This window comes from Phoxinus phoxinus, assembly GCF_949152265.1.
Source record: "Phoxinus phoxinus genome assembly, chromosome: 12".
In the NCBI taxonomy this organism is placed as follows: domain Eukaryota; kingdom Metazoa; phylum Chordata; class Actinopteri; order Cypriniformes; family Leuciscidae; genus Phoxinus; species Phoxinus phoxinus.
Window position 1 is genome coordinate 25,901,717 of NC_136887.1, and position 23,562 is coordinate 25,925,278.

Sequence of the window (23,562 nt, forward strand, 5' to 3'; positions counted from 1 at the left end):
ATACGATAACGATATATCGTTCAGCCCTAATTACTACTGTGCTCTTTTTGCCATATCTGATATGCATACACATCTGCTTTAAAATACATGTTTTTTATGTCTATTTAAATTAGCCGTGTCTCGTCAAAACAACTGGTTCTTAAACTCAAACGTAATGTGTGACAAGTCTGAGCTCACATGAAAGGGCCAACATATTCCTCATAGAATCAGAAGTTCTCTTATGAGACTCGACATGAAGCACATCATACTTCTAGGAATAGCTTTAAACTGGTAATGCATGTGACCACATTTGTAGAAGTGCAAATATGCTGCTACTGCTAATATAATAATAATTAGTAGTAGTAGTAGTAGTAGTAGTAGTAGGAAATGCGTGTGGCTAGGCCTGTCACGATAACTACTTTTTGTTGGGCGATATATTGTCCCAGAATTATTTGCGATAAACAATATTACTGTCGTTTTAAGACGGTTTTATGCCACAGAATATATGACCATAATGTAACAGCATAACAATGCAAGTAGGCCTACTAAACTCTTTCAAATGACAATGAAATTATTAAGAATATTTTGATGCTGGTGTAAAAAAAAAGTGTCAAGTTAAATATCATACAAAAAACTTGCATAATTAATTAAACCTTTGCTAACAAAAAGTGCAAAGTAACAAGTATAAAAAAAACACACTTGCAAAATGTACCTGTATGGAGATTTTCCGTCTACAGATTTTACCCTGACCTTTTTTCAGTAAAGTAAGGGTGCTGCACTCTATTGCTATTAAAAGTTGAACAACGCGAGCGCTGCAGTCAAACACGTCCGTCTGCACGTTTACATATAAAACAATGGAAAAACTGCAGTGGAATGCAAAAAGGTTTTTCCTGTGAAAACCAACTAGACACTCGCGGCTGCCGCTCCTGTGTGAAATGACCTTAAAGCTGTGAACGGTCACCATTCAGTGCTATCACATTTATATTTGCACCAGAACAGTGGATTGCAGCTTTGAAATTCAGTGCATTTGGACTTATTCTTCCAAACACTCTGTAGTTGTCAGAAAAACAGAACAATGCTTTGAATGACGCCTTCTTTTCATCTTTCATTGTCCGCTCTATGTAGAAGGGAGTTGCCTGAGCCCCGCTTTCACCTCCAAAGTGGAAAGCAGATAAGATGACAGAGGCAGCACGATCTGCAAAATGTTTGTGCCATTCTTTTTATTGTAAACATAACGGGCAATATATCGTGCCACCAAAAAATATTGAGGTCATGTCCATATATAGTGCAATTGCTGCTGCTAATAATAATAATACATTTACATTTAAGAAAAAGTCTCCCCTTGCAATCTAATCACAAATGGTCTCAGGGGACACATTTTAGATGCATGTTACTACCAAGTCTAAACAGCAATGTGCCTCAGCTGACCACTTCTGATTGGATCACTTGAGATGAATGTTAATATGAGGTGTAAATATGCTCTAAACTAATTCTAAAGAGACTTGGAGGGAGAGGTCCTGTTTTTTCCCTTTATTGTACAGACAATAAAGTGACTGGAGACATGGAAGCTCTTCTGTTTTATGAGGATGTGCACAACCCACTGTGCCATGCCTCTGGGAAATCCTCTTTTTTCATCAAACTAAGCAAGCAACTTGACATTTTACACTTAATTGTTTGACCTTATGTTAAGTGACACACCAGGCAACTCAGCCATTATGTCCGTGATGATCGATGGGTTAGGAACCCACAGGTTACTCTGCATACTACAATGGCTATGTTTGCATGCACAACTTTTGTTTCAATCAGGCTGAATTCAGTCTGATTGATGAATCCGAATGTAGTGTTTACATGAATGCTTTCAGTTTTTATTCCGATCAAGTGTTTACATGTTCTCTCAATCGGATTAGAAAAGGAATAAACTACCCCTTTCAATACGATCGAAATGTCATTCGGATCGAGCTGAATCGGATCAATTAAAGGGGTCATGAACTGGATTGTTTTATTATTTTTTAATGTTGCCTGGGGTGCCCTTATAATGTTAGTATGATTTTTTTCATCAAAAATTGTCATAATTCAGAAATAAAAGGCATTTTTCCTATAGCCTGATTTTAGCCTCTGATGTTTTAAGGGGCGTGTCTGTGTGAGACTCCAGTGTAAACGCCCACTGCTGTGATTGGCTTACAGGATACAGGATATTAGTATGATGACCTCTTATATGTCAAAAGCTCAAGGAAATTTTGATTTATCAGTTCATCACCCCTTTAAGGTGTTTGCATGAAGGCTTTTCAGTCCGATTGAACCGTCGATCTGATTACTAATGGATTATTTGGTTGCATTTAAACGTAGCCACTGAAGACCGTGACAATATCCTTGGTGAATAGTGGCACCTGGAAAGGGGGATTCTGTTCTGGTCATGCCATGCTATCTGCCAGAAGCTTAGCCTTGCTTATCTACAGGCTGCACTGCATACGGAGAACACAGCATGAGTTGCACATTCTAGTCTCCTCACTCGCTCCTATAACTTGCATATAACTTGTGTAGAACAAGGTAGTGCCATGTGAAGGGATGAAAGGATTTAATGATAATCTTAATGCTATTTGAAAACTTTGAGTATTAAACATGATTTACCTTATGAAGACAAGTTATGAAGAGCAAATTTATTGGAAAAAAATAATTCAAGCATAATAATTCACAGAAAAATTTCAAGCATATTTCCACCAAGTTTTAGTTATTAAAGGAATAGTTCATCTAAAACAAATTCTGTAAAAAATTATACCCAAAAATTATATTATATTATATTATATTATATTATATTAAGGGACTTTTGAATGCTTGAATCAGCCTGGTTGATGAACGTTCTAATGTGTGCCACAATTTTTTTGCAGGGAAACGCACGCCTAAAGTAGTTCCAGGCAGGTCTTGACTGCATTACAGAGAGACACAGATTCAGGTAATTCACATACACTTAATCTCTCTCTTTCTTTCACAATATTTCAGTTTTTACTGTATTTTTAGTGTTTGTATATATTTTAAATAAAGGCGCCCTTTTGTAATCACAAGAAAATTCTTTCACAAAAATAAAAAAATCTGACAGACTCCAAACTTTAGAATGGTAGCGTGTACAATATATGCTTTTTGAAACTTAGTGGTAAACGTAAAGAAGTGAAGAAGAAATAAAACAAAATGTAAGCAATGCGTAAGTGATGAAAACATCATTTTTGGTTGAACTATTCCTTTGATGTTTGGTTAATAACCTTTCAAAAGGAGTCGCCGCTAGTTTTTGGCCGACTGCTGTGACATTACTTTTATCTGAAGTAATTTATTAGCTGTTCTGGATCTTGCTGCTGGCCACCAGACCCTCTCAATCAAAGTCATTTGTGGATGGATGCTTGATGGCTTGGCACAGTTTCTGTTTGCGTTTTTCTCTCCTATTCAGCATTGATTAGAAATACTAAACACTTTCTGCTTGCCCTTGTTGGAAAGTTTTTGTCCTAAAACGTTTGATTGGAAGGCTAAAACAACTCTTAAGATGTGGATCAGGCCAAATCTGTCTTCTCCTTCATCATCAGCACCACAGGAGGGGGGAAATCAGGCCTTTAAGATTCTTCTGTTAGAGATGAAGTCCTGATGTTATAGTGAAAATCATCAATACTACACAGTTTAGCAGATCATTATCAATTCATACCGGAAAGTGTTTTAGTATTCAAAACAATGGCAGATACAATAATAACCATGTTACATTTTTTCAATTTTATCCTCATTTTGACTTGCCGAAAAGAGTACAGTGTGTCAACAGACTCTCGTTTAATGAGAACATAATGTGTCTCATTCTCAAGCAGTGCTAGACTGTATGATGTCAGTATTGCTTTAATTTAAAATAAATTAGAATGGTTACGATAAATTGTATTTGTTTTGGTTTTGATGTAAAACATCATGACCAGCACAAAAGATGACTAAAAACATCTAAACCATAGTTCTTCATCGGGCAATCGTGATTGTTGTTAAATCTTTGTGCGGTGACATCATGGGGATGGATTTCTGGTAAGTTATTAATGCCTGGTGCCAGATGGCCAATAATTAAAGCAGTGAACTTGAAGGCTTTGGTGATTATGTGCGTTTTCCCATAGGACATGAAGAGTTTTGTTACACATCAACATGTTGTGTTGAAATATTTACAGTTTTTAATTTTGACACTTGCTCATCTTTAGAAAGAATATTCTATAGACACGTTATCTGAGCAGAATATTTTTCTCACAATAATGACTGTTCTCAAACAGGTTTCCTGAACACCATCATTTTTGTTTTGTTTGTTTGTGTGTGTGTGCGTGCGTGTGTGTGTGCTAGTTAGGCCCTGATACAGCAAGGCTCTTTTGCTTCATACCATTGTTCAGGCCAATCCTCTTTTTGTTTTTTATTAGTTCTGCTGCTGCCTCTCATTCAGTCGCCCCCCGGAGGCTCTTCTCCGTGCATATGTGTGTCGAGGCGATAAGGGAATTGGCAATTTTGTTTATGCTGCTAATTATATGATTCCACGGTTGCTGTTCGATGCGTATTGTCCTTGCTTCCTGGTAAGCGCTGATCTGCTTGCTTCATCTGCTTCTATTTTCATCTACCTACTCAATCACTCTTGACAGTTGGCCAACACGGAATGGTGACCCTTCCGTCGGTGCAGCCAGAGTTGTCTCCTTGGAGGGGTTGGTGGTGTGCTTGCTCAGGAGACAGGAACAGCTGTAAAGAGCATTCCCTTCATTATCACTCAGTCCTTTTTTGCCGTTATTTGCACATTCTCCTTTGCATATAGCCACATGTTATTCCTTAGGAAAGTAGGAAGCGATCCTTTATCTTTGACAACTCCAAACACAAATGCAGTAATTGTCAGACTCTCATGCTGCGAGAGAGTGAAAAAAAGGGAGGGAGAGATGGATAGATAGAGGGGGTGGAAAGAACTGCGAGAGGGAGGGCGAGCGTGTGTGTGCATATGTGCAAGCTTGTGAGAGAAGAGAGAGAGAGAGAGAGAGCGCGCTATGTTCAATACGCTGAGCATCTAGACATTGTGCCGGGTGGGAGAAGAGACAATTAAATCCACAATCCAGAAAAAAGAACTGACACACGGATTAAACACAGAAGGTTTGTGCTCCTTTCCGTCTCAACGTGGAGTGCGTATTGTGCATGCAAGTCTGAAAGTTCTCTGGGATGCAAGCGCTCGTGGAGGATGAGCTAAGAGGAGCGGTGCACGGCAGGATTCTTCGAGGTTGGAGCGCAGCTGCTTCCTACAGCCACTGACGGGAGGACCTTGCGCAAGAGGAGGAAAGCTGCCTCCGTTTCTGTCTCTCTCTCTCTTTTCTTTCTCAGTCTTGCAGAGATAGGCAGCATCCCTTAGACTACACACTGAAAACAGAAGACGTTCAAGGGAAAAAAAAATTACGGAGAAGAAAAGGACGGGATTATAAAAGCAGGGAGTAATAAAGGGACATCTGAAGCAAGGACAAAAAAAAAAGTGTTCATCAGAAAGGCTCTCGTTTGTTGCTTTGCGAGGGCTAAACTGAAGAGATTTGGGTCGTGCATTGCTTTGCTTCAGCCAGTCTGTGGAGTATAGGATCACAAATAGCATTTCAAGGTAAGATGTTAGTCAAGTTCAATGTCTTGCATGTGCGACCAAGTCCAATTCAGGTTTGAGAGAGCTGATGTTACTGTTCCGCAACGACTGCTGAAGAGGAAATGAGGGTGGAATGTAAGTCAGAGTTGTTTTTTGTGAACTATTTACATGAATTGATCAGTTTAATCAAAGTTAAAGGCTTCCTGTTACTCAGATGCTTCTCAGATGGTGCCGTGCATTTAAATTGATGCTTAGGTCTGGCGTTAAAAATGTGATTTATTCCTTCACACCTTGGCGGATATTACTGGGGTGTTGGGGGACAAAGGGCATAATTACAGTGCGAGACAGTCTTCATTTTGACAGGATCCCCATTCGTCGGAAATAGAGGTGAGGGGTTGGGAGGAGGGGGTTAACACCAGCAATATGTAATTTTGAGGGGGAATATTTAAATCTACACTTAAGATGATCTCGCAACTTTTAGAGTTGGTGACCAACTGATTGTTGTCGTCTTTTTTTTTCATGCACCCAATATAATTACTTTTGCTGTCACTTCTCTCACGAGTTCTTCGACACTAAGCAATTTGGTGGCTTTCTTCTGACCACGTTTTAGAAAGGAGGGGTTGTGAAAATGCAAACAGAGATTGAAGGTGTGATGAAGGGGGTTTGACAGCCTCATATCTGTGCTGCTGCTTGACGCAACCGAGGCCAGATGGAGAGGGGCAGAATATTAATGTTTTTTTTTTGGCAGACTGAAGGACAGGCATTCGGGTTTGGGCGTGAATGTCCCAGAGCTTCGTCGAGGAGCGTGTGTGTGCTCCCCTGACGGTAGTGGACAAGTGGCCCCCCTCCTTTGTCGGAGGGACTGAAATATTTATCATCGCATGCACATCCTGTCTGCCCTGAAATATTTAAAATAATTGAATAATAAATAACCCTGGCTGTTGAAATTGGCCCCTCTGTTATCCTGTCCATAGTGATGATTCTGTTCGCTCATGTTACCAGTACTCCCATGACTTTGCCTGCAGATGAAACCGATTAGGCGGTCTGTTAATGTGTGTAGTTCACAGAGGAAGTATCTGAATATGACAATGATTCTCATTATATGTCCGTGTGAATGTTGGAGCAGAGAAAGGCATTGATTTTCACAGTTATCTGAATGCTTCGGAAATGTGATGAACAATCTATCTTGACAGTAATACATGGCTGAATTCAATTGGATTGAGAAAGCGAAAGAAAAAGAAAAGCGAGAGGGCGGTGTGTCTGTGTGTTCTGTGTCTTTGATGTTTTATTGAGAGCTAACTGGGCAGAGTCGCGCAGTCCTTGGATCTGCTGGTTTGGGTTTGAAGAGGCAGCTCTGAATTTTAGACGTCGTCTTGATTTACAGTTGCATTTCTTAGCTTTTTTTTACACTCACAATCCTTGGCATATATAGTCTAGATTGGGATATATATATAATTAAGTTTTCCATATATAGCTTTTTCCATTCAAACAATCATTAATTGTGATTTTGCAAACCATATAGTACAACAAATGTATAAATAGAGTAATTGCAATGCGACAGCAGTAGCGTAGTCTGCCTGCCTGCTGTTATGAAACAGGCCTTCGAGGGTATTGGATGGAAATGAGAATGCACCGGCAGATGTAGTCACAGAGAAAGCCTTTCGTTGCATTGCCAGGACTGCTTGTTCCCAGTGTAGCCAGATGCATCAACACATGTGCCATTGTGAGGAGGTTTGCCACTACATGAAGATGAAGCTCAGCCATGCCTGAAGGTGCTCTCATGGCCATCTCGATAACTTTGTATGTTAAATGTGTTGTTTGATGGTGGAAAAGATTGGGTAAGGGGATGATAGACGTCCCGTGAACCTGTATGTAGGAGGCAAGGTCACTGCAATGCACTCTGAATGCGCAAATATGCTTTGATTGTGTACTTGATTGATTTTCTTTCAAATATTATTTCAAGTCCGAGGTATGTCGCTTCGGTCTGGATACGCAGAGAATTACACTGGGTAATGAAAAGGTATTTCTTTTCAGTGCACTCATAAACAAGCTGACACAGACTGCCATTGCAAACATGATGTCTCAATTGCACTCCTGTCAGGCCAGATACACACTTCATGCAATTACACAAACGCAGTTTAAAAAAAAAAAAACTTAATACAGCCTAAGCTGGTCTGCTGGTCTTATTCAGTTTAAGCTGGTTTATCTGGACTCTTTGCATCGCCAAGGGGGTATTTAGCTGGTTTAGCCAGTCTGACAAGCTGTCAAGTGCCTAAAACCAACTAAACAGACCATCTTAGACTGGTTTAATCTATTTTTGGCAGGATGGATTTGAAGGATAACACATTGCATAGCACTGGACAACACATTACAAATATGCAGTCTCATTATGCCTGCATATCGTGCAATCGTGCGTTTTAAGTACTAAAAATCTTAGTACTCAAGGGGGTGATAGTTATCCTTCAAATGTCTGTATCATTAAACCAAATTTTCTATTACACAGACGAAGATTCATAAATATGAGTTTTATATGCTTACATAACAGTTTGGCTGATGGTTTCATTTAGAGTGAATTATAATGTATTCATAGTGTATTTGTAAACCCCCCGCCAGGTATCGAACCCTTGACTTTGGTGTTGCTAGCGTCATGCTATAATGCCGAAAATTGGACCAAAAAGCTACAGGAACCAATTGTAATATCTAGAATGTATGTTTAAATATATATATATTTTGAGATTCTTTTCAAATTTGTTCTGGCGCGTTGCAGACCAGCACAAGACGAACAATTGTGGTTAAAAAGTATATCATTTTTATTTATTTTTTGAAAATGGGCGATCGTTTCGCTAGATAAGACCCTTTTTTTCTCGACTGGGATCGTGTAGAGACTTTGAAGCTGCATTGAGACGGACATTTGAACCTTCTTTTAAACATTGGGATAGATGGTTGCCATTAAAGTCCATTCTGTGTAGAAAAATCCTGGAATGTTTTTCTCAAAAACCTAAATTTATTTTCGACTGAAGAAAGAAAGACATGGAAATCTTGGATGACATCGGGGTGAGTAAATTATCAGCAAATAATTTTTTGAAAGTGAACTAATCCTTTAATGGTTAACCTGAAACCAAAAACTAAACGTTGAAGCAGACATTTTAAGACGGCTAATAGTGGCTGCTCTGTTTCAGGTACTTTACTTCAACATTTCAAGTTTAATTGGATGTGTTACTTGCTGTTTCTTTATGAAATTTTCTTGCAATTTCTGAGTGAAAATTATTGTCTTTATCTTTTTTTTCTTTTCTTTTTTTGTGTGTTGCCTTTGAAAAAAAAAGCTACCACATTCTAGGGCAACAAAAACATGTAATTTACATCAAAGGAAAACTAATGAGGTTAAATATACAAACCTTCAGTAGTACAAGAGCTCTTGCTACCTGAAAGAGATGATTCAGCCATTGTAACTATATTTATAGTGAGTCCATTAGGAGATGGAGAGAAAAAAAATCAATGCTCATTGTTCTGTCAACATTTGTTTTCTGTATTTTGGAGACCATGACCTTTAGCGGAGTGACTCTTACCTTCTCACGAGAGAGCTTGGATGACTCTGTCACAGGGCTTCAGATCATTAGTGCACATCAGGGTGATGTTATGTTGGCATGGCCACCACAAAAACAGTCATGCCTCCTCATTGCCGCCAGTCTAAATAACAGCGGGAAAAAAATTCTAAATTGAGCACTGGCCCCATCTGCTATCTTTCAGTGTTGTTGATTTGATCTCTAAGGCAAGTGTTGGCCATTGAATGACCGGAGAGATGTATTGCACATACACTAATTTTAGCAGGGATTTGGCATTACTACTACTTTTTTTTTTATTGTTTCACTTACATCCCTCTGCTTTATGTCAACATAAACATATTTATCAATGTATTTATATAACACATCTGGATGTTATATATAAACAGATGGTGGCACTAATCCTCAAGGATCCCTAAAGTCTGCTGGAAAACAAGCTGCACTATGCAGATGACGTTAGTAAAGTTCTGCCAAATTTTGCAAAGTGTTTAAAAATACATTAGATGACCTTCTTAAAAATAACTTTTATGATGTCCTGGTTGAATAGTGGTAGAACTGCATTTTTTTCAGAATTAAAATGGGTGTATACAAGTTTGTTAATATACACTACTGTTTATTAATGTTTGAAAAACAGTACCGGTAATATTGTACAATATTATTACAATTTAAAATATATGGCCAAACATATTATCACAATATTTTTCCCATATACAATATTATTTATCACAATATTCATTAACCATTAATGGGGAAGGAAGCATTTTCCACATATTTGTTAGACCTTGAATGAATGTAAACATGTAAACTTGTTTGTTCACAATTAGACTTTACAGAGTAGCAACCTTTTAATTTAGGGCCCAATGAAATTTCGCCTGTCGAAAATGAAACGCTCCATTACCATGACTGAATTTCAGCTCTGGAGGCTTCCTAAATCTCAGCAATTGTACACACTGTAATGATGAAGTCGATTTTACCATATTAATCTAAGCGCGAGTCCGATAATGAAACATTGGAAGAACTAGTTATTCAACCCGAAGTTCCAAACCTCCATCAAAAGGACGACTTGAGCAGGACGTTTGAGGGAGGGTCAAAGTAGACGTTGTTCATGGGCGGGAATTATGCAAATGTGTTACCCAGTGACAAAGCGGGATTTAAATTCCTGACGACTCGTTTATGCAGTTCAGGGTCGGTGTGTATTTGATGGTAGTTTTTCCTTAAATGAAACAAAGTTTGTGAAGTGACTCTCAAAGCAGCTCTGGAGATGAAGTTCATGTCCTAATATTTCGAGACAGCAGACGCTGAAAACACAGTGAGCGTCACGTGTGCGAGTTTGTGTAACAGATAAAACCACGCCGTTCATTCACACAGAGACACAGAAATCACTTATTAGTGACATGCGCTGGCTGTTTATGATATTGTTTATCGCCCAGCTTTAGTTCATGCTAATATTTTTATTACGCTAACCAATTCTGGTTGTGTTGGGTCTTCCCTTGATGTCTAATCTAAAAATGTAGGTTCTAAAGCAAAACATTAAGAATAGCTGTTTTAAACAATGCTGAAGCATTGGGAAGCATTTGTTTCTTTGTGATAAAGCTCTCATGGATAAATTGTGCACTTCTTTTTCTTTTCTGCATTTCTCTTTGTTAGTCCTGTATTGCCTCATGCTTTATAATGAAGACCTTAAGAAGTCAAAGAGTTTCAATTAAATGACACATACAAAGTCTGCCAAGTCTTCCAGGGTCTGTTCCAAACTGAAACGTGTAGCCTGTAGCAATGCTAACTTAAGAGGACGTCTTCCATCCTGTTTCAGCCCCAGCCCTGTGATGTGAGGGGTGCTTAGGGGAACGGATGGTGTGGCATGACAGGGCTCGATGGTTGTTACACAGCCTGAGAAGAGTGTAGTGAAGGGTGGAGGGCAATGTCAGCAGGTGCTCAGGGGAATGAATGGACGCCACTGGCTCTAGAGGGGTGGATTAGGACAGATGACCCTGACACCCATCTCGCCTTTGCAGTCAAACTTTGCAACCTTGGAGCTGGTGGAAACAAGCCACCTCAAGCTAAAGTGGTACTGAGCTTTTGAGTCTGAGTCGGCACCAAGCATTAGGGTTCATATGGGTGACACAACGGAGAAGAACAGAAGAATAAGAGGGTAATTTAGCTGTAGGTGAGGAGAGGAGGAGAGAATCTAAGGAGGAAGTCAGTCTGCCTCAGGTTCTGCTGCATAAAGAGGGCTCCCGTCTGACCTTCACCTAAGGTGCTTTGCCTTCTGTTTCATTCTGAATCAATGTTTCAGAGTTTCTGTAGTGTTAGGCGACACTACACTGAAAAAACTTTAAACAACATATAATTTATTTAAAGTGCATTTTTATATTGCTCTATTTTGAAATCATGGTCTCGGTTTTAAACCTTTTTGTGGGGAGGTTTGTCAAAAAGCAAATAACACTTCCCATAGAAAATTAATAAATGTAAGAAACAATTTTGTTCAAATAATATTTTTACTGTAGGGATGCACTGAACATTTTGGCCTACTGACAACCGATAATTCTTTATATTTGAAAGCCGATAACTGACAAATTGGCCGATATATCCAAATCCAAATTTTTCTATAATATTTGAGAGCTTGATTACAAAAACAAAAGTCTCACCATTAAAATCCATGTCCCAAGCACACTATTATAATGTTCTCATTGTAATTTTATGTAGCCTATATGACAGACTTGCGCTGCACATGTTAACTGTATTTTCCTTTTTTTAAGTGATTCCAATCCTATTTCAAGAAATTTTAAACGATAATGGCGAACAGTGCACATTTGAAGTGTCTCAGCTGAAGGAAATAATCCATTATTTATCGGCTTTAATATATCGGCAAAACATTTTTATCAGGCCAAAAACGATAACATTAAAAATGTATACTGCCAGAGACCGATATGGTGGCCGATATATTGTGCATCTCTAATTGTCAGCACATATACTGTCTAGATTTACTGACTGCAGAAATTATTCTTTTTTTAAGCAGATAGGTATTTTAAAGGGATAGTCTGACCAAAATATTTTGTCATCATTTACTCACCCTGTATATAGTTCCAATATACACTTCTTTCTTCTGCTGAACACAAGTATATTTTGAAGAATGTTGATGAGCAAATAGTTTCGGTATTCCAAAAGTATTCAGTTCCATACAAGAAGGGGAAGGATTAGTGTAATGGGACAGAATATACAGTTTGTACAGTATAAAAACTGTTACGTTTATGAATGTCCCCATTTAGATGGCTAAGTAAACGTGTGTGTGCCACAGAAGAAAGTCATAAAGGTTTAGTGGTGACTAAATGATTCAATTGTTGCGTGGACTATCCCTTTAACATTTACAGATTGACCCAATTCACTTCCATTTAAGTACCTCATTGTAAACCAGATGATTATTATTTATTTAAAAAAATTCTGGGGGAAAACGGACAAATCAAAATAAATGATTTTGGTAATCATTGGTAATCAATGCATCCATTACACTTAATTTGTATTGAACCTGGACTATTGCTTTAAAAATACACTGTCTGCTTTAACTTAGATCTTGTCATGCCCTAAATATCTAAACCCATTTTCTCTAAGCAGATAATCAGAACATGGTTTGTGAATGCTATGTTGCATGGTTAGCGAGAATGCAAACAGACACGGCTGTCTACACCTTCACTGGCTTAATAATTACATTTCTACATTGATCCAGAGAGAGGGAGAGAGAGAGTGAGTCTCATGGTAGATGCACATTCATGATGCTTGTAACAAGGGCCCAAAATGCAATTAGTTGAAAATGGACCATAAAGCAGCACCCCTCCATGCTTAGATGTAATATTGGCTAATATGCCTAAACTCATCCAATTAACCAATCCATAATGATGTTGTTTGTGATAGTAGATGCATTTCATTAATAGGGAAGTAATTATTGACACTAATCATTTGAAACAAATGATGGCAATTGGGGCTTTGACACGGTCATTCCTCCTGTTGGGCTGAAAGGATACCATACAAATTGGCAAGTTGAATTTTGGCACAAGCATGAATATGATACAAATTCTACCAAATAAAATGCTTGAAGATTATTAAACGTATCTCAAATTAAATAAATGTTTTTATGTACCTTATTTTTGTTTAGTCTTTATCTCTTTACATAAAGGTTGTAGTAAAAAGAATCAATAATTTAATGAATTATAAAAAGATAAATAATTTAATGAATTAAAAAATACATGTTTGTGGGATGTACATTTTAAATGAAATGGCGAAACATCTAAAAATGGAAATGCAATAGAGTAACATCTTAGCTTGGATGCACTTTTGTTCGGTCACAGATAATTGTGTTTGAAACATACAGTATTGATATAAATAAGACAATGGCATTGCTGCATCTCAAGCACGTTTGGTTACAAATTATCTTCTGATGCATACAGTACCAGTCAAAAGTTTGGAAATATTACAATGTTACTGAAAAGTCTCTAATGCTCACCAAGGCTGCATTTCTTTAATAAAAAAATACAGTTAAAAACAAACAGTAATATGAAAAATTACCATTCAAAATATTTGTTTTCTATTTAAATACATTTAAAAATTATTTTTTTTCCTGTGATGGCAACGCTGAATTTTTAGCATCATTACTCCAGTCTTCAGTGTCACATGATCCTTCAGAAATCATTATAATATACTGATTTGCTCAAGAAACATTTGTTCTTATTATTATCAATTTTGCTGCTTAACATTTTTGTGGAAACAATCTTTCAAACATTTGTGGTAAGATTTAAAGAAAAAAGAAAAAACTTTTGTTCCTCAAGCGTGCGTTAAATTGATCAAAAGTGATAGTAAAGACATTAATAATGTTACAAAAATTATAGTTAATAAATGTTTTAATACATTTAATAAATACATTTAAGAAATGCAAATAAATGCTGTTCATAGATTTAACATTGAACATATTTATTAAAGAATCCTGAAAAAAGTGAACAATTTCCATAAAAAAATATTAAGTATCATAATTGGTTTCAAAATTAATAAATGTTTATTACAATTCTCATTAGTAGCTAAAGGCATAATTCAATTTGCTGGAATATTTAATAAACAAACATGCAAGGGGCAAAGATGCATACAACTTTATGAATGGTGGGCGTTCTAATTCTGTAGAAATCAGCCAAGCTTTCTGTGGAGCTGTGTGTGTGTGTAGATTCGGCGTGGGATTGGTCAGTGGATTTGTTAGTATCAGCTGTTTCGGAGTAGTTTGATGAACGTTCTCTCTTACTTCACCTCCTTGGTGAGCCTTTTATTTAGGTTATTGACTGGCTTGTGCTTCGGATGCCAGGAAACTGCTGCATGTGTTCTATTAGGGCACAAGACTCATCCATACAGTTAACAATTTAAGCTGAGACATGGCATACACCAATTGGCTAGGGGATGGGGATATTGAGTCTTACTCAGCAGAGAGGATTACAAATACTGAGTTTTGGTGCTAATGCAATAATGAAACAATGGAGTTTATATACTGAACATGAAAACGACAGTTTTATTGGTTTGATGCCTCATAAAAATTGTGTCTGGCTTTTTAAACTTAATTAAATTCAATTGAATCCGTTCAATCAACAAGTCACTTCCTTATCTATTCAGTTATGCACAGCGTAGAGTTCACGTAGGCACTTCAGACGACACACTCTGCTGAGAGATGTTTAACTAGGGACAAGAGTGGCGTGTTAAATTTGAAAAATGGCTTGTTGTTTAGAGAAAGTCTTCCTGAGGGAGGTTGTGAAGATGTCATTCCATTCCATCTCAAGCACCTTCAGAAACACTTAGGTTAATGTTTGCCAACCTTGGATTTGACTGCATATTTGTTGTCATTCATGCCAAAAGGTGTTCCAGACAAAAAAAAAAAAAGTCGGTTTTGGATGAATGGAGCAAAATCGAGGGCTGGCAAACCCATATTAGATCATACAAAACATACAAACCCGCAGAGATCAGTGGTACGCAACAGTGCATTTATCAAAGTACACTGGCTGTTTCATGATAGAGCATTCTTGCTGTTTTTTAACTTGCTGGATTAGATGCGCTCTGGATGTTAATACGCCGTTCGAGTGGCTTGGGAACAAAGCCACAGCATCTAAATGATGACCTTTACCTCGGCTCGAACAAGCAGTGCTCCCATTGTCAACGTGTAATTTTTACCCTTGGATGTCAGTGTAGCACAGAATTATAAATCAATGAAAGCTGCATTACTGAAGATCTCCAGGCCCCTGGGTCTAGCCGGGGAGAGAATCATAGGCGGTGGGGGTTGGACGGAAGAGGATGTGGGGGAATGTGGCAGGGAAAGACTTCCTGGGGATGCCGTTGTTGTGTCCAGCTCACAAAGCTGTGGTCCACCCTGGCAGGCATCCAGAGGGGAGCAAGGAAGAAAGAGGCTCTTATCGAGCTCTTACAGAAAGAGAACAGCTATTCAGTGTGTTTATGGGCTTAAGTGTGTGTGAATTTGCAATCTGCTAAATTTTTATAATATATTATTTCCTTGTCCTCCAAATTATTTTCCCAACCTGCCATAGCTGTGTATTCAGATTTTTTTGCAACAAATAAACTGCAAGAATTGTATTTTATTACCAGTGATAGATTTTTGGTGGGCTCTTTAGAGCTTGAACGGGATTTACTGTTTGCTGTCTTTCACATCACAGTTCAGGTGATTGATTCCGAAAACTAGATCAAAGATGGCAATAGGCAGAGCCATTGAGATAAATGGGGATGCTAATGGATAGGCTTCTCCAAGAATTATACTGTAGACCTCCTTGGTCCTGACAAACAGTAATGGATTTTAGAGAACCAAGAAACATCCATCACATCATAAACACCTTAAGGGACATACAATCAAATAAATCTATTTAATACTTCAAAAATATTTGTTGACATTTAACACTGTCAGAGAAAAAAAGACCTTAAGTTTGCCACTGGGGCAGTACCCTGAAAGCTATACCTCATCTACCCCTAAAGAGTGCATATTCATAACTACTAATATGCACCCTTTAGGGGTAGATATTGAAAGTTATAGGCTAGTTCTTTCGTCAAACAGGGCTGTATCTTAATGCATGTGGTGTTCAACCAAAGCTGATCTAAGTATAAAGTAAGTTAACAGATGTCCTCATTGCTTGGGGCCAGATTTATTCAAGTTGGTGATATTTGCCACTTTTAGTCTTGCGATCTCCAAACATCACTATTGTTCAGTATTACAGGATGATGTATTCAAATATTTACTTTATCAGAACCAGAAAAGCATGAATTGTATTCAGATATATTTAGAAAGACTTAAGGCGCGGTCACATTTTCTGTTGCTTTGTGAAATCCAGTCATTCCAATAGGCATCTACGCAATTGGGAGATTCACATGAAGTCGATTTAAGTTCCTCACAGAGATTAAGTTGTTCACACAAATTTGCCGGGCCTACCAACAGAAGGCTTACCAAATTATCTCGCTTTCTTCATTTGGCAGTGAAACTAGCTCAGCAGCTAACTAAATTAGCTAAATTACTAAATTAAACTAGATTTGTTATGCTCTTAAATATTTTAATATTTATTTGATAATTATTGCGTTTTATCTTTTATGTATTAGCTTTTTCCTATAATTATAATATTTTTCCCCTCAGCGTTTTACCTACCACCTTTTTCTACCTTTCAACCAAAACTTTTTTTCCGGTTTAACACCACTTAACCTCATACACTTTTAAAAGGATATTTGTTACTATGTAAAACAATTATTTTGTATATTTTAAGTGCAAAATCTTACTTGCTCTTGAATATGAATCTCACCAACTGCAGCCAAATTCTGAGTCACCCTGACTCATAGCATTAGTGCACATACTTACTGGCTGTGCTCCAGTACTGCAGACACTGTGCAGAGCACGTTCCTTACTGTACCTGTAAGAACGGAGCTGATCATTTTAAAATCTCCCACCTGGGATAGTAAAGTGCATCAAGCTGCATTCGGCGGCTTCTGGGATGCTCCAATACATGTCCCAAAAGCACCTGTCACTGATTTATGTGACAATATGGTGCTATCTGTGCACAGTGAAATATGACTAAATAAAGTGAGGCCCCATCCATTACTCCCTGAGAGAGTCCTGCATGCTGCATATTTGATATAAATATATTGTCTTTGAATTGCGTGCATTCCTCAGCAGGAATTGGCCCTGGCGCTTCTCAGAAGATTATGAGGACCACCTCAGTTCTGGCAGTCCTATTCCTACTGAGACTCCAATTTCGGCCTTTCTCGATTCTGAAAATCCCTACCCACCAAAAACAGACCGTAAATTATTCATTCCTTCAATGTGCCCACCCTTGGATCAATGGGAACTTAAAAACCATCTACAAAGGCATTTGGCTTTAGGCCATATTTGATCACTTCCTAGCCGCACTCTCTCTCTCTCTTTTGTCCCAGCCCAAGGAGACTTCATTATCTCCAACTGTTTGTATGCTATTGTTGAAAGAGCAAGAGTTGAGGCATTCGGAAAGTGGGGAAAGGGTGTAAAAATCTTTGATGAGACATGAATCTAGACAGATGTTGGTACAAGCTTGTTAGGAGGACAGGAGAGCGGTAGAGGGAAATGAAAACAGAGAGAGAGAGTGCTTCGGATTAAGTATTCGTCTTCTCTGTGGGAGCTTGCCAGAAAGTAATGCATGACAATACGAGCAGCCTGCACCCTGATCATATTAGATGGGGCTTAAAAGATGCAGTGAAGTGATCAAGCCTTTGCTTTTTTCCACTGCTGCATTTGGCACATTGACTGGCGGCATCACATCTGTTATGACTCACCTCTAGGCTAGAATGAACTGGCAAATCTCACAAAAACAAGTCCAGGTCACCCCAACCAAAAAACAAAAGACATTTGAATGTGCATGAGGGAAAATAAAGCCTATTTATAGCACCATTAAGATGCTGCCGTTCCGTTTCATTTTGCTGATTGAATGTGTCTTTTGTGAATTAAATCAGCCAGTACAACAGATAATATCATGATATAAAATTTAGATGTATTAGTGGTGCAACGGATCATAAAATTCACGGTTTGGATTATTTACAATTTTGAGCTACACATCGGATCATTTTTCGGATCAGCAAAAAATCGGGGGTGTAACTTTGCTTTTTATTTATTACTTAAATCTCACTTAAAGTTATTCGATACCACATCAACAACTACTAGCTTAACTGATAAAGTCCAAACATTATTAAAAACAAGTGAACAGTCAGTAATAAAATAAGAACAAAAATACACAAAGAGCCAAGCAGAGATGAATACTAAATAGCAAAGTTAAAGTCTGACAGTAGTATTCAGGTACAAAAATGATTAAACCTAAATGTAAAATAACACTCTTTGTTCACTGTAGAAATAAAATATAGTTTCATCTTTGTTAAAAAGCTAGGCTATTTGTTGTTGTTTTATTTACATTAAAGCTACACTGTGTAATTTAAGTTGATTCTTAGCAAAAAACACTTTGTTCTTTCAAAATGATATGTGCTCATTAATGTATAATTACTTCTACCAACTAATCAAGTATTCTCGTAAGCGTAGAATCTGCCATTTATAATACATACGGGTGAGCTACTCGAATGGCGGAAGCCATGTTACGCCTCCATCTTGAAAATACATTAGCCACAGAGGGACATACCTGGAAATTCAAGCTTCGCCTTTCGCGCTTTTACACTCAGTGGCACCGTGACGAATGCGAGGGGGAGATTACTCGCGACTACCGGCAGATTTGAAATAATATGGCCACCATAGGAGCTAAAACGTCCTCGGAATGGGAGGGGCTAGAAAGTAATATTCAGTTGGTCCTCTCTCTCTCTGCGTGCGCTCGTTTCGGATAACCGCGAGTCCAGTTTTTCGCCTCTTCTTCCGTGTTTAAAATTGTTTAAATGTGTAAATTGGCAAGACAAAACACGTCCAAATTATCAACTTTCTCTCTATGATGGTTAAATTTAGCAGTTAATCCGCGAATCGCATGCTTGCCGAACCGTGGGTACTGGTCCGTACGGATCACTGCACCCCTAAAATGTATGTAAATATTGCATTGCATTTTTTCACTACAATACTAAGAATTATTATTAATATTATTATTCATGATTTTTGTTATTATTTTGAGGATTTGTGATTTGTAATTGTCATGAAAGCAAGGTCACAATGCAAACACATTTAAAAGTCCTTAAAAAAAGCCTTCCTTTTCTTAAAGTAAAATATTCATATTTATGTCTTTTGATTTGTGGTGAAATGTGACTGGGAGATGCTCTTGACATGTTTCGTGAGATTCACCCGAGTGTGAACTTTTTCCTCCAGGCATAAGAGCTTTTAGGTTCTTAGAAGTCAGTTAGTCAGCATTCTCTCTAAGCCCAAAAGATCATGTTTTGTATTCAGCTGCAGTGTTTGAGATTGACTCTGATAAGAACCTTGCCCCACACTGTTCCCATACAAGTGAAAAGTAGTGGAAATATACGTTTTTTGGGAAAACACGGTGCATTTTGGCCCTGGTAAGCTCAAGCTAACAGCAGGGCCATTCTTCGCAGTGAAAAACACAGATTTCTGTTCTCGCTCACAGTCTTTGGCTGTTTCCTCATTCTTTGCAGCCCCAGATGGCCAGGGCAGACACCCAAGACTCACCCAGGAAAAGAAGTCTCATCCTCCTCTAACTCTGCTGCTTTTTTAGAAGGTGCCAAGCAGACCTTCTCACATTTGCCAAAGTGAGGAGGCGCTGCTGATTGGCACGGCCAAGTCCGACTGCGACTGGAATTTATGGGTGTGGTTGAAGGGCAAGATGGTGCAGCTAAATTTAGATCAAAAGATTCTCTGTCACCATATGCGGCAAGCAGAGACGAGTCAGCTAGAGTGTCTTTCTGCAGAATTAACATAATTGTACAATGGATCTGGCAGAATCCTCATAAAGAAGGTGAATGTCAACATTTTTACTTTAAAGCTTTCGGATTTGCATGCACACTGCAACATTCATTAGGCGTCACCATTTGAGGTTATTTGCAACTGCCAATTAAAATAGTACTCGTTTCGGTTGTTGACAAAATATTCAAATGAAATGTTAAAAAAGGATACTTGTGGAAAGCTCATCAACAAAGGTTCAATAGCTTAAGCCTCCTTCACACTGTCAGTTCAAATGCATTTTTTTTCTTTTTTTTTTCATATCTGATTGGAATCCAATCATATTTAGCAAGTGTGAATGTGAAAAAATCTCATAAAATGCTTTGTTTTTCTAATCCTTTTTAGCTATATTCAAATGTGGTTTGAAATCCAAATTGCATTTCTGGAAGTCCATTTCAGTCTGACAGCTCTATTCGGATTTCTCGTGGTTTATGTAACTTTCTCACGCCGCGTAAAACATAAACATGTCAGACATTGTTATAGGAAACATGCTGAAAGTCGCTGCAGAAACAAAGGTTGTGTTGTTGCAAGTGCCGATCGAGCTGAAATGTGCAATAGCCTATAAATGGAGACATGTTTTGAGACCGGCGGATGAAGATATGCATACCAGCCTCCTATGTTTCTGCCGCTGCTTCGGAAGACGTACAGTAGTAGTCCAGCGTGGCGGCTATATGTTGTCATTTTGTAAAGGCGTACTGTATGCCTTCCAACGCAATGGCATTGCCATTCTAATCTATGCAGATATTCCGTAAAACGAAAGAGAGCCCCAGGACACGTAAATCTGTTCCGATTATTTGCGATACTCAGTATGGGGAATCAATCATTTAGATCAGATTCCAATCGGATACACAAATAATAGTATTTGGACTGACAGTGTGAACATGGCCTTACATACTGTACATACATACATCACACATAGTGTATACTGTATATGTTACGTCCGAAGATCTGTGAATGGACAACTGATTGAAATAGGATCTTTCAGATTAATATTGGAGAGTCCCAATGTGCAGTCACCCAGGGAGGTGAATTAGAAGGGAAAAGAAGCCTATATTTGCTGCCTCATTAGGAGGGGAAGGAACGGGGTGTTCGCCATGGCTAATTGAAGCATCAAGCTCTTGGCACGTGTCCCTCCCCGTCTGTCATTCAGCAGGATGAGGATAAAAAAACCCTAGTGTTATCAAATGAGCTTTCATTGCAAGAGTCTGGCAGACTTTTAGCCTGACTTCGGTCAGGCCAAGAGGAATCTCCTCTGTCATGACAGGCAAGATTTATGACAGAAGCTTCATTTATCCCTACAGTACTGTGAATGAATGCCCATGTTTTAGGCCAGCCTAGTTTTCCACAGCCATGGCCCCAGTTTTTTTTGTTTCTTGTTTGAAATGTGTTCTCCTTGGTTGGCAGTGGCCCAAGCACCACCAACATATGCTAAGGTCAGGTAACCTTGCACGTACCCATGTGTTGGAGGAGGAAAGGAGAAAAAATGCTTTCATTAGCTGCGAACTAGGTCACTTTGAAAGCCGAGCAGAGATGGAGAGGAAGATATTGCTGGAAGAAGACAGTCTGTGCAAACAGCATCATAAGGACCTTTGTGTTTGTATCATCTTTTGTGTTCCACAGAAGAAAGTCATACAGGTTTGAAACAACATTAGGGTGAGTAAACGATGACCGGATGTTTTCTGTGTTTCTGAGAAGCATATAGGCTCAAATATATATTAATAATTCTAATATCTCCCATTACACAGATTTCACTGAACAATGGAAAATTCACTTCTTGGTTGATGCATTAAAGTGATTTGGTACTTCTTTGAAAATTATTGATTTAAATGTCTGCTTAGACATAAAACATTTTTTTTTTTTAAAAAGGTAGAGAAAACCTTTTAAAGCAAATTCATCATGAAGCAAAATGGCTGAAATCAAATAGAGTCGTGGATAATCTGAGCTCAAAGCCTTTGTTCACACTGCAAACAAATCCAATTTGGTTTTAAAATCAGATCTGTAGTACTGACTGCCCGTGCTGCAAGAGATGAAATCAGATTTGTTTGTTCAGACCGTGTATGTATTCAATATCTGGTGCATCTACATATGTTGCTATAAAAATGATGTAAGTGTCAGCAAGATACTTTCTCATAAAACAACTGAGAGCTGTCAGTGTGGAAAATCAGTGTGGATGATTCTATCAGTTTTGCTGTTCTGATCTTGAGGCACATGACTGAGGAATTTTACCCATTTATGCATTTACTGTCCAAATCCATTGACACATTCACTTATTATTTAGCTGGGACCAAGATGGGTCTTGTGCTCACTTGGGTCCCACCTAGTATCAAGTGCATTCCTGCATGACATCCATCTGGGCAATTAACATGGGGCCATTATTGAATCCACAGATAATCCTATGTGGGGCCCATTTGTCAGTCCATTTCATACCCATATGGACCCCACATACAAACACGGTGAATGTCATACAGTTCACTTTGAGCACACTTTGCATACACGTCACAACCTGAATGATGAAAACTACCCTTCAGACTGACGCATTTCAAAACATCTGATTTTAAATGCATTTCAAACCAAATAACTATAAGATTGTTAAACCTTTCTTTAGACTACTAACAACTCAAGAGATTTGTCAGATACTCTACTTACTGATATTTATTTATTTGTTTGTCCTCTTTCTGTTAAGTCACTTCCACGTTATTTGTACTGCACTCACTTGCATTCAAGGCGGTCATTATTTGGAAATGTACTGTAGGCAGTGTGTGTTTTTGTGTTAACTTTAGTGCTATAAACAGTCTGGTAGTTTGAAGTTATAAACCAAAGTGGTTTGTCATTCTTTTCTGTGTAGGATACAGGGGAGGTGATCCATAATCACCAAACCTGTTGTGATATACTTGATCTGCAAATGCTCCAGCTTAAATTGGAGAGTAACCTTGGCTCACAGATATTGGAAGCCGTCAGGAGTGGATGTTCGATGCTTAGCTTTATCTTTGGCTTAGGCACACACTAAGAAGGCAGGCCATGCTGTCCACCGAATCCCGCTCCTTATCTCTCTTTCTGCTGATAAGACTTACGGTTACCTTGGCTCCCTCACAGGTATATTTCTCAGATGGAGCTTTTATTGAACAAAGACATTCATTACAATAGAGGAACCTAAATCACATTTTTCAGGCTCTCTTTGTCCTGCTGGTACCCTTTTGTTTTGCATCTTCTGTGCACAATAGGGATGTAACAAGCCTACTGCAGTGTGCCGTTGGATGGGTGACCCTCTTGTGTTCTGCATATTTGCACAAAAGCAGCGTCAACACCAAAAACAATTGTTGTTACCATGTTTTCAGGGCAAAGTTGTGTTTTATTAGTGTGTAGAAGGTACATTGTGTAGCCATAGCTCAGCTAAAACATTAAAATGGCCATTTTACAGAGCAATATGAGTGAAAGTGCATGTATTTACAAAGAAATTTGAGACTGTATACTAGGATCCTGCAGAAAGTCACTTTAGCTTTGCA

General features: G+C 38.3%; 1 protein-coding gene across 11 annotated transcripts in view; it reads left to right on the forward strand.

Annotated features, from left to right (window-relative positions):
* The window catches only part of lingo2 (leucine rich repeat and Ig domain containing 2), a 336,136-nt gene that overhangs the window by 97,899 nt on the left and 214,675 nt on the right, over window positions 1-23,562 (forward strand). For 6 of the 11 annotated variants that reach the window (XM_079631509.1, XM_079631502.1, XM_079631507.1 and 3 more), the window contains one exon: window positions 2,865-2,929. The exons of 1 other annotated variant lie outside the window; for it this stretch is intronic. The gene's annotated coding sequence lies outside the window, so the exon portion shown is untranslated. Of the gene's footprint in view, window positions 1-2,864; window positions 2,930-4,969; window positions 5,597-5,653; window positions 5,711-23,562 lie in introns of those variants that run through there. 4 more of the 11 variants (XM_079631512.1, XM_079631504.1, XM_079631505.1 and 1 more) reach the window with 3 other exon arrangements.